General features: G+C 41.9%; 1 long non-coding RNA gene across 2 annotated transcripts; it reads left to right on the top strand.

Annotated features, from left to right (window-relative positions):
* Nucleotides 1-965: 965 nt before the first annotated feature.
* Nucleotides 966-9,791, top strand: LOC117368975. Of its 2 annotated transcripts, none has more exons than XR_004541046.1 (3): nt 966-1,104; nt 3,124-3,268; nt 9,543-9,791. It is a non-coding gene; the product is annotated as an uncharacterized LOC117368975 (long non-coding RNA). The 2 variants fall into 2 exon arrangements; XR_004541047.1 differs by having other exon boundaries at nt 968-1,087.
* Nucleotides 9,792-10,940: the final 1,149 nt, after the last annotated feature.

Here is a 10,940-nt window from a genome sequence, read left to right as displayed (position 1 = left end):
TCCCCAATCCAGCATGTGTTCTCTCTCCTTCCCAATTCCTTCCAGTGTCTGCTCCCCTCTCTCACCCCCCCTTCCATTCAGCATCTGTCCCCCTCTCTCACCCCCACACTTCCATTCAGGGTCTTCTCTCCTCTCTCACCCCCTTCCATTCAGTGTCTATCCCCTTCTCTTATTCCCCCCTTCCATTCAGCATCTGTCCCCTCTTTCTCCACACAATAAACCTAAATCGTCACTCAACCGCTTCCCCTTATTGGGCCATCTCACTCCCTTCCCCTCACATTTGCAGATGCTTTCCAAAACCAAAGTTCTCTCTCTCAGACGGGCCCTGACTGCATACCTGTGACTTTTCCTGGTTTCTCCAGGACAGGGCTATTTTCTTTGTGGTATTTTTACTTCTTTTTATTTCCCCTGGATTCTGATGCAGTACTGCAATATGCCAGCAGAGGTCCACCTCTTCATCCCATTCCACTCATCCTCCCGCCCCCTTCGGTTTTGCTGCAGTACTTCTGTATGCCAGTAGATGTCCTTCCTTTGTAGCTCACTGCTTGCCCCACTCCTTTAGTTCCTCCATTCCTCTCTGCTGTGCTGCAGTACTACCCTGGCCAACAAGGTTTTTCTTTCCTCAGCTTCTCCTGTCCTCTCCAATTTTGCTGTAGTACAGTAATGCCCTATGCACCAGAGACCCTCCCTTCACAGCTCGCACCTTCTCTGCACTACAGGCCAGTTGTCAATACATCTCCTCCCCTGCTGCTGCCCCCACCTAGTTCTGTAGGATTGCTGGGCAAATGTTTTTCTCAACTGTCATATGAAAAGGAAAGTACAAGCAGATACACTAATCTTTGATCCCATGACACATATGGTATGGGCCGGGGAATTCCCAGGATTCAGGTTTCCAAGTTGCATGTGTTTCAATTTGCACTTCCTGTTTTACATTCTTTTTTTTCTCTCAGCCTCTCCCTGTTTCTGAAAAATTTCCTTCCCTGTTCCTTTTCTTTATCTCCTGTTCCTTTTGCTCTCTCTTTCTTGCTACCAGGGCCCATGGAGTTGGAAAGATGGGAGGGGGAGTTCCTTTGGAAGGACAGATAAGGTAAAGGGCACATTGAGGTGAGATTTTGAATTTCAGGCACTAAAAATAGAAAGTTAAAACAAGAAGACCTGCCAGAGAGCAAACCTAGAGTCCTCCAAGCTCAAACCTCTCCTTTCCAAGGCCTTAATTTCTGCAGTCAAACCCAGGATTCTTGAATATCTATTGCTGCGTCCCTCAAATCCACCATTCCCAGCTGCAGTTTCTCAAATTCAGATGCCTTTCCAGTGTCCTCGGTCCATCTCCTCTTTTCTGAAAACAGACTTTATACAGGTGCTCACAGGGTCACAAATTTGATTATACAAATAGAGCCAGGCCAAGTTCCATGGAAGATTAAATACCTGTCTTTGGTTAATGACAGACTGTAAAGCGAAACAGCCCCAGGCTGGAAAGAGAAAATGTGGCTTTAATGCATGAATCATTAGAGTCCTCAAGGAAGCAGGAAGGGTTGAATATCAGTAAGTAATGGTTTATTTTATGTGGGGATGGGAAGGGCTGGCACTGAGAGGGCTGGGGATTTTATTACTATTATTTTTGTGATGTAAATAGGGTTACCATATGGCTCCAGAAAAAGGAGAAAAACAAAAGGAATTGACCCCAAAATATCCACAAAGCAGTGTCTCACTTCCGGCTCACCACACAATTGTTTCCCACATACTCACCTTTATAGGACCCCTGAAGAAGACTTTTTGTCGAAACGCGGACCGTGTTAGGTTCCTAGCAGACTAGGTCCTTTAAGGCTTTTATGTGGATGATTTATTCTTATGTGGATGAAATTATTTTATGTGGATGATTTCGATGTACCTTTGGAACTTTGACACTTTCAAATAAAGTCCATTTAGGAACATCGTCACTCCATAGAGTTTTTTTGGTTTTCTCCAGAAAAAGGAGGACAGATTGAGACATCTGGGTTTTACTTCCACTGAAAGCAATGAAAGTAAGGAGGACAGATAGAGTCATCTGGGGTTTAATTCCATTGAAAGCAATGTAAGTGGGTGGGACAAGTGGCAAGATGGTGGCGGTGAGGAGCCCAGTGAGAAGCAGTAAAGATCTAACTGCCTCTGCTTTCCTCATTACACATTTCTATCTGGTTTTTCTTCATGCCCCATACGAAGAGGAACGGGGTGATCAGGGCCATAACCTCGCCGGCCCTGGCGTCCACCCCGGTCCAGCAGACAATGGATAGCTTCTTTGCGGCTCTTCCAACAACTGCGCAATTCGCAGTGGAGAGCCCGGCGGTGGGTGGAGATGTGAGGGAATCTTTCGCCTTTTCGGGCATGGAAACATCGCTTTCTCCTCCGCGTTCCCTTAATCCTCCGTGTCCAGCGACTGCTGGGGCGCTGAGGCAGGAGACACGATCCCGGAAGTGGAGGCATGGGTCACACTGGCTACATATTAATCATAGAATAACATTTAAAATGGCATTTCTAGTTTTTAAGGTCCTACTATATAATACCCCTCAATTTATATCCAGAATGATTATTCCATATCATTCAAATCGATCCCTTCGATCGTCACAACAAGAGTTATTATTGGTCCCTTCCTTAAAAATTGTGGAAACAAGGAGAAACGATATGTTCTCTGTTTTAGCTCCCCAACTCTGGAACACTCTGCCTCTTTTTATTAGAAAGGATAGAGATCTTGTCTCTTTTAAAAAACTTTTAAAAACTTTCTTATTCAATGATGCCTTTATCGATTAATTCATCTTTTTTTTTTTTTTTTCTTTTCTTCTATTTTCTTCCCCTCCCTTTGTTTTTTTTCCCTAATATATGTTTTTTCCTCCACCAAGAGAAAAATTTGTAACTTTTTCCCCCCTTTCCCTCTTTTCATGTTTGTTTTTAACATTATGTATAGAGATCTTTTCTGTTTTATGTAATTATTTAACAGATTTTTATTTTTTTTATTTTGCTGTTATTAATGTATTACTAATATGATTGTATGTTCTCTTATAATTTGTTTTTAATTGTACATCGCTTAGAATGTTTTAAATAGGCGATTCATCAAAATAAAGTGAACTTGAACTTGAACTTGTCTCCTAGCAAGGGCACGACGTCCACGGCAGAACAGCTGATGTCTGCAAGCAAGAAAGGGGAATTCTCGTCCTCTCCCACGGAGGCCTCCTTGACTAACATATGGCTTCTCCTCCAGCGTATGGAGAATAAAATGACTAAATCTACAGAAGAGGTAACTAAAATAACAGATAAACTTGACTCCCTAACTAAAACAGTGGAATTAATGAAATTGATTTTTCAGGCCAAACTAAGCAAATGCAGGAAGAAATACACCATTTGCAGCAGTTCAAGATAGCATCAATTAAAGACAATTCTTCAATACATAGGAAACTGGAACAATTTGAGAATTTTAATAGACGCTTGAATCTTCGTTTCCTAAATTTTCCATTAATTCTGGGCGTGTTACCTTTCGACTTATTAAAATGGTATTTCATTGAAAATTTAAGAATTTCTTCAAAGGGTATTCCTCCAATAAATAAGATTTATTTTTTGCCTATTAAAAAAATTCCCGAAAAAGAAAAAGAAAAAAAGAACAATGAGATAGATTTTGCTAATGTGACTGCTCTTCTTGAACAAACAATAACAGCTGACACTGATAGAGCAACGCTTTTGGTCTCATTCGTATTTGAGCAGGATGTTAATATGATCTTGAAACTATATTTTAAAAATTCTCAAAAATTATTTGGGGAACAGAAAATATGGATATACCCTGACATAGCTAAGACTACTCAAGAAAGGAGGAAATAATTTCTTTCTTTGCACCAAGAAACAATTAAATTAGGTGCTACATTCCTATTGGCGTACCCCTGCAAGTGCTTGGTCAGGTACCTAGGAGTCATGTATACCTTTTTTTCTCCAGACCCACCTGAAGGAATTTATAGAAGTTAAAAAGATCATCAAGGAATGACTTTAGAAGGGTGTTGAAGTAAAGCAGTTTGATACATTAAGCCTTTCTTAATTTTTGTCAGTGATTTAATTAAATTTCCTTTTATATCTCTCATATAATATGACCACTCACCCAAGATTGTGGTCTAAGAAAGGGATTTTTATGATTGATTGATGTAAGTTTGATTTCTGATGCCTTGAATTGATTTTCCTCCCTGTGTTTAATGGTGCAAGATTTATTCTTTTGAAATTTAATGTAAAATCAGAAATAAAAAAAAATAAAAAAAGAAAGCAATGGAAGTAAAACCCGGATGTCTCAATCTGTCCTCCTTTTTCTGGAGCCATATGGTAACCCTATGTTTTTATTATGTTAAATATATTTTTGGATTGTATGCCCCTTCAATGCTCAGATGGGAAGCAGAATATCAAGTAAATAAAAATCAAAACCACAGGTGCAGAATCTGTGTGAAAATGAAGAAGGAGCCCTTCCCCTCTTTTCTGGTCTCTGATTCTATTTTCTTTCACATGCAAATGAACTTCAACAGAAAGGGAAGTGACTTATATTATACCATAGTTGTGATACATAGTGATTGATGGAAATTAAAGACCAAAATTGCCTATCTGACTTGTGTAGATACCCATATGATTTTTCATGTGGAACTCAATATGAATAGTCTCTCCATCAGAGAAAATGGTCCATAAATTGTCTGGAATTGTGAGCCATTCGGCTAGCATTAAGAACACTGGAAAAAGATCTGGAAGGCAAAGCAGTCAGAGTGCCACCGTGGTAACATATGTTAACAGACAAGGAGGCTCTGATGGTGGGTGAAAGCTCATCTTCAGGCAGTCTTCACAGTCCATGTAGCAGGAGTGGAACACGTGCAGGCTGACTTTCTCAGTCGGCACACTAGATCTGGGAGAATGGTCACCGTCTCGAAGAGCTTTGTGCAACGCTGAGGAAGTCCAGCAATGGACTTGATGGTTTTAGCCAAGAACACAAAGGTGAATCGCTTCTACAGCCGAAGAGCAGAATCAGGAAGCTCTTCTGAGCAATCGCTAGACACAGTTCCTCCCACTCTTTACCGGCGATTCTCTGTACTAATAGCATGCATAGAATTGCCCGTAAAATAAAAGTCACTCCCACTATGGGCACTACATTGACTCACCAGATTTTACTGACGAGTTTTGGGAATCTTCCTCTCAGTCGAGATGAGGCAGATCAGCTTCCAAGGCATCTATCGTCAGATGTATTTGTATGGAAGTTTTGTCAACGTACGTTGCCTGTGGCAAAGAGCTGCCTATTTCTCTCAAAACTCCTGGGCAGAGACCAGGCCAGTGCCGTCTGAAGAGATCTGTAGAGCAGCAACTTGGTCTACTCTCCATACCTTTTCAAGATTCTACAGTGTGGATGTGACAGCTTAGGAGGATGCTGCTTTTGAGTCCTTGGTCTTGTGGTCAGGCTCATTAGTCCCACCCTAGGCGTCTGCCGCTGCGTTGATACATCACCTAGAGTATAGACTCATAATTCCTTGCTACAGAATGGAAGATTAGTTTCTTACGTGGATAATCTTCTTTCTGTTAAAGGACATAGGAGTCTGTATAGCCTGCTCTGTCAGTTTTCTATATGCTTGCTTACTGCCTTAGACAAATATACAGTGCAGAACCGGAGCTTTTCTCTTGTCAGTTGGATGAACATGTAATCATATATGGCTGATAAAGCAATAAGCAGTAAGTTTGTTGAGTTCCTGAGCTCATATGTGTTTGTGTTAGTTGCATACAGCAGGGTGGTTCGTTGATACGCCTATGTTATTAGTTCATAGTAATTATTGTTCTTTTTCATGAGTTACAGAGCTGAACAGAAAAGTATTGGTTTCTTCAGGGAGGTTCCTCATACCCTTCCTTCTGCTTTCTTAGAGTGGATATCGATTGCTTTGGTACAAACTGAAGAGGGCAATAAACTCCATTGGTGAAGGAGGAGGAGCTGAAAGATGTGATTGATATTATTGTGCAAGAGATTGCGACCAGAGGAGATTATCCATTAGATTTAAAGAGGAAAAGTTGCTAAAATGATGGTGCTATATTGCACAGTCTAAATTCTGCACTCTAGGATTTAGGCTGCACAATAGAGCAGAGCTTTCAGTTATACTGTTATCAGTTATAATTGACTTGAATCACCATCGTTTTAGTGACTCTTCCTCTTTAATAGATTTTATATCCCCTGAGGCAGATAGTCACTCCAGCAAAACACGATCCCATGTTGGGTCCTACCAATATCACATGTGTTAATTTTCTTTTCAATAAATGTATTTGAACTGTACCCCTGGAGTGTCTTTTGGAGTAATTTGTGGAGGGTCAGGATTTATCCATACTCCCCTCCCCCCAAACTATGGTTTCTACTAGCAGCTGATTTACCAGGGCAAAACTCTAGTTGGAGCTAGTGAATTATCATAATTGAATGAGCCTCCCCTAAATCTTTAGACCCTGGGCACAGGACTAGTTTGTATATGCTTTATTCCTGCCCTGACCTTGAGAGCCATTGAATTATATCTGAGATGGCCTCTCCTAGAGATTTGGGACCTAGGTAGTTGCCTAGTTTGTCTGTACTTTAATCCTAGCCCTGGTTAGAAATCATTTTGAAACCAACAGTATTCTCTAACTCATCTGGAAAGAGTAACATGGTTACTTAGTAAATGACGGCAGATAAAGTCTTAAATAGTCAATCCAGTCGTCCCAACAGTCACACATTATTAATTCATGATTAAATTGTCTTTCTTTGGCATTTCTAGGACATAGACTGTGAATGTCCATCTGGCACTCTCCTTAGGTTCCAATTACTAGAATTGCCGTGGAAGCCCACTCCAGCTTACCTAAACTTATCTTGTTATTTGTGGGACACAGACCATAAAAGTCTGCCTAGCACTGTCCTCACATTCCAAAATCACTCCTCACTGTAAGTGCCTCAAGTAACACTTCATCCCTAACCAGAAATAACAGCTAACAGCCAAAGCATAGATCTGCTTTATCTGCAATGTGACTGTAAGATTCAGAGAGCTTGAGAGCCTGACAGCATAACTCTTATACCACATAATAGTAATACATTTCAAACAAATAAAAGACAATATTCTTTCGTAGTTCACCTCTGGAACTCATTGCCAGAGGATTTAGTACGAGAATGCAGTTCATGTAACCGTGTTTAAAAACAGGTTTGGACAAATTCCTGGAGGTGAGTTCACAAACCGTTAGGCATGGGAAAAGTCACTGCTTATCCCTTGGGGCAAGTAGCTATACAAAGATCCAGGCGATCGAAAGGATTTTAAGAGCTCCTTTTACAAAGGTGCGCTAGGGCCTTAACGCATGTAATAGCACGCATTAAATTCCCGAGGGCACTAGCCACTACCGCCTCCTTTTTAGGCGGTAGATTTTCGGCTACCGTGTGCTACCGTGCGCATCTTCATAAAAGGAGCCCTAAGTGTTTCATTAATTCACAGGCTTTTATTTATATTATTATTTATTTATGTATTTACAGTATATACTGCACGATCCAAAATTCTCTGCAGTTTCTAATAAAACATACATAATAATACATTTCTAAAACAGGGACACAAAAAAAACACCCCCCCCCCAAAAAAAAAAATAATAAAATCATCATGATTTAAGAAGGGATGAGTTGGTTGTGATATTTAGAAAGGGTCTACAATTATTAACTGGAGAGGTTTAGAACAAACGCCAGGAAATTCTTTTTCACCCAGAGGGTGGTGGATACATGGAACGTGCTACCGGAGGATGTGATAAGCAAAAGCAGGCTACAGGGCTTCAAAGAAGGTCTGGACAGGTACCTGGAGGACAAAGGGATAGAAGGTTACAGATAAGAGTAGAGGTAAGGTTATAGGGATAGGATTAGAGGTAATTTATAAAATTAGTCAGAGACCACTGTTCAGGCAGTGGGCCTGATGGGCCTTCGCGGGAGCGGACCGCTGGGCGAGATGGACCTCTGGTCTGCCTCAGCGGAGGCAACTTCTTATGTTCTTATGTTCTCTTTTTGTGAGGGGAAGTGATGTGTCTTGTAATGAAATGAGATGTGGTTTATCAGGCTTTGTAGTAATATTTGTGCAGCTGTGGAGTTACTGGAAATGTTTCATTGACATTTTCGAATTTGATAATACTGGGAGACTTCGATGTGCATTATGATATTCAGTTTGTAGAATGCATGTAAGCTGTAGGATGTTATCGATTGGTGATTGCTTCTGCTTCATTGAAACCTGCACAAGACATCATTCCTTCCTACTTCATTAAAACAGTTGCTGAAACCCTGAACCCTACAAATCTCCGTATATCAGTTCAAAATGTGACCTAAAAACTTTTCCTGTTTTCTGAGGCATATTCTTAATCCTTTTGCATGTGGCAAGCTAGTAGTGAGACTGTAGCACAGTCCTTTCTCTAATTATGTTCCCCTCCCTGCTATCATTTTTGAAATTCTATTTCTCCCTTCTTTCCCACACTATCATTATCGTGTTTACTCAAGAAACTAACCCCTTTTATAGACTGTAAACTGCCTAGACATACCCGTTGATAGGTGGGAGAGTAAATTTAGAAATAAACTTGGAGCCAAAAAGGAGGTGCTGAACAGAATGAGGAGAGAGAGCTTCTTATACCATAAGAACATAAGAATTGCCGCTGCTGGGTCAGACCAGTGGTCCACCTGTGCCCTAACCGAGACCAGCCCTACCTGCGTTTGTTCTTGTTCAGCAGGAACTTGTCCAACCTTGTCTTGAATCATTTGAGGATGTTTTCCCTTATAACAGACTGCGGAAGAGCATTCCAGTTTTCTATCATTCTCTGGGTGAAGAAAAACTTCCTTATGTTTGTACGGAATCTATCCCCTTTTAACTTCAGAGAGTGCCCTCTCGTTCTCTCTACCTTGGTGAACAACCTGTCTTTATCTACTAAGTCTATTCCCTTCATTATCTTGAATGTTTCGATCATGTCTCCTCTCAGCCTCCTCTTTTCAAGGGAGAATAGGCCCAGCTTCCCTCCTTTACAAAGCCATGCTAGCATTTTTAGCGCCGGCCGGGGCGGTAACAGCTCGGACGCTCATAGGAATTCTGTGAGCATCGGCGCTGTTACTGCGGTGGCCTGCGCTAAAATCGTTAGGGCGGCTTTGTAATGGAGGGGGTTAGTTTGACTGCCAGTTCTATTCAAAAACGAGCCCAAAAAGCAAAATGATATAGAAAATGTCCACAAAATTTCCTATTGCACTTCAAACAAATGTACACTGTAAACCACGGGGGTCTTTTACTAGAGAAGAGCACTTGTTATCTGTAGCAGGGCCCATGAAATAAAACGGGTCATGTGGTATATGAAATGGACTCATCTTTAACAAAAGACCCCCCTGTAGCACCAAATTGTGCCCTGGTACCAGGCCAGAAACATCATATGACCTAACCAGAGACAATCCTGACTATCAGATCTTGGGAATAGTCTTTCTTATTTCTTCTCAGTACTTTGTAGTTCTATTGTATTACTTTTTTTTTAATAAACCACATTATGCATTTTTTTTGTAGAACATGTTCAATTTCATGCCAAGAAACTTTCTTTAATTTTGAAACTTGAGATGAAGATCAATCACTGTGCTTTGGGGCCTGGAATGGAGCCCTCACCACAACTCTTCTCAGCATCCAGCAATAACTGTGTCTTTGCCTTGAAGTCTGTAATTAATCTGTAATTACACCAGGGTTCTTGGGCTCATTCCTGACATCACCATCTTTTATGGAAGCTTTGTGTAGGATTTGTAAATAAAATGGCAGCACAGTTTTAATCACCGCCTTCCCAACATCCCATCATTGATGCAAATGAATGTTGCTTCTCCCCACTGGTCTGAAAGAAAAGAACGAAACTGACTAATGTAATGATTTCTCTAACCAAACACTGGCAGATGGGGGATTCTATAGAACAGCATATCCCATGCTCAGACATGTATAGGGTTACCATATGTCTGGATTTCCCTGGACATGTCCTCATTTTAGAGGATTGTCAGGGTGTCCGGACGTTTTTTTAAAACTGGGGGAATTTCTATTTGTTTGTCCAGGTTTTTAAAAATTGAGCCAAGCCGCCCGTAGGCCCACCCACTGTGGGCTCCTTTTCTCCAAGGACTTCCTCTCTAGTCTGCCCCCGCCCCCTGGCTCCCCCTTGTGGTCTTCCAAGCATCGGATTCATTGCTGGTAGTGTCAGTGACTGAGACACCCACTGCCAGCAGGCTTCTGAACGCTTCTCTCTGCTGCATCCTACTTCCTGTGATACAATTTCCTGTTCCCACACAGGCGGGACATGGTAGAAAGAAGTGCTCAGGAGCCAGCTGGCAGTGGGTATCTCAATCACAGACACTGTTGTCAATGTGTCCGAGATTACAGACATACCAAGTGAGTCACATACATAATACATTCAGAAGGAAATAGAAGAAGGAGATGCACATGGATGGAGAAAACAGGCAAAAGCTGGATATCCAGATCTGCTGGATCCACTGTATACCTCCTCCAGGATCTAGTTAAGTCAGCAGAGGACCCGACTTCTACTTATGCACTGCTCTGGATCCTCTGCTGTCTCTGACATGGAGTTCCAACTTGCCCTGCTTTGCTAGGGTTACCAGATGTCCAGGAGACCCTGGCCATGCCCTCTTTTTAGAAGCCTGTCCAGATGCCCAGAGGGATTTCCAAAACCCAGGAGTTTGTCCAGGTTTTGGAAGGCCCCAAGCCCAGGGCCGCATCTGGAGGGCCTCCATGCGTGCGTAGTTGCGACATGATCATGTCACATTCATGCACACATGCATGTGACATTATCACATTGCATTCACGCATACGCGGAGGTCCTCCAGATGAAGCTCTGAGTTCAGGGAAGAAGAGACAAGGTTTGTGTGGGGTGGGGCTGGGGGCAGAGCAGGGAGGGGCTGGGACAGGATAGGGCAG

The sequence above is a fragment of the Geotrypetes seraphini genome, chromosome 11 (assembly GCF_902459505.1).
Source record: "Geotrypetes seraphini chromosome 11, aGeoSer1.1, whole genome shotgun sequence".
NCBI classification, from domain to species: Eukaryota; Metazoa; Chordata; class Amphibia; order Gymnophiona; family Dermophiidae; genus Geotrypetes; species Geotrypetes seraphini.
Note: the sequence above shows the minus strand (reverse complement) of the source record. Positions and strands in the feature narration are given on the sequence as shown.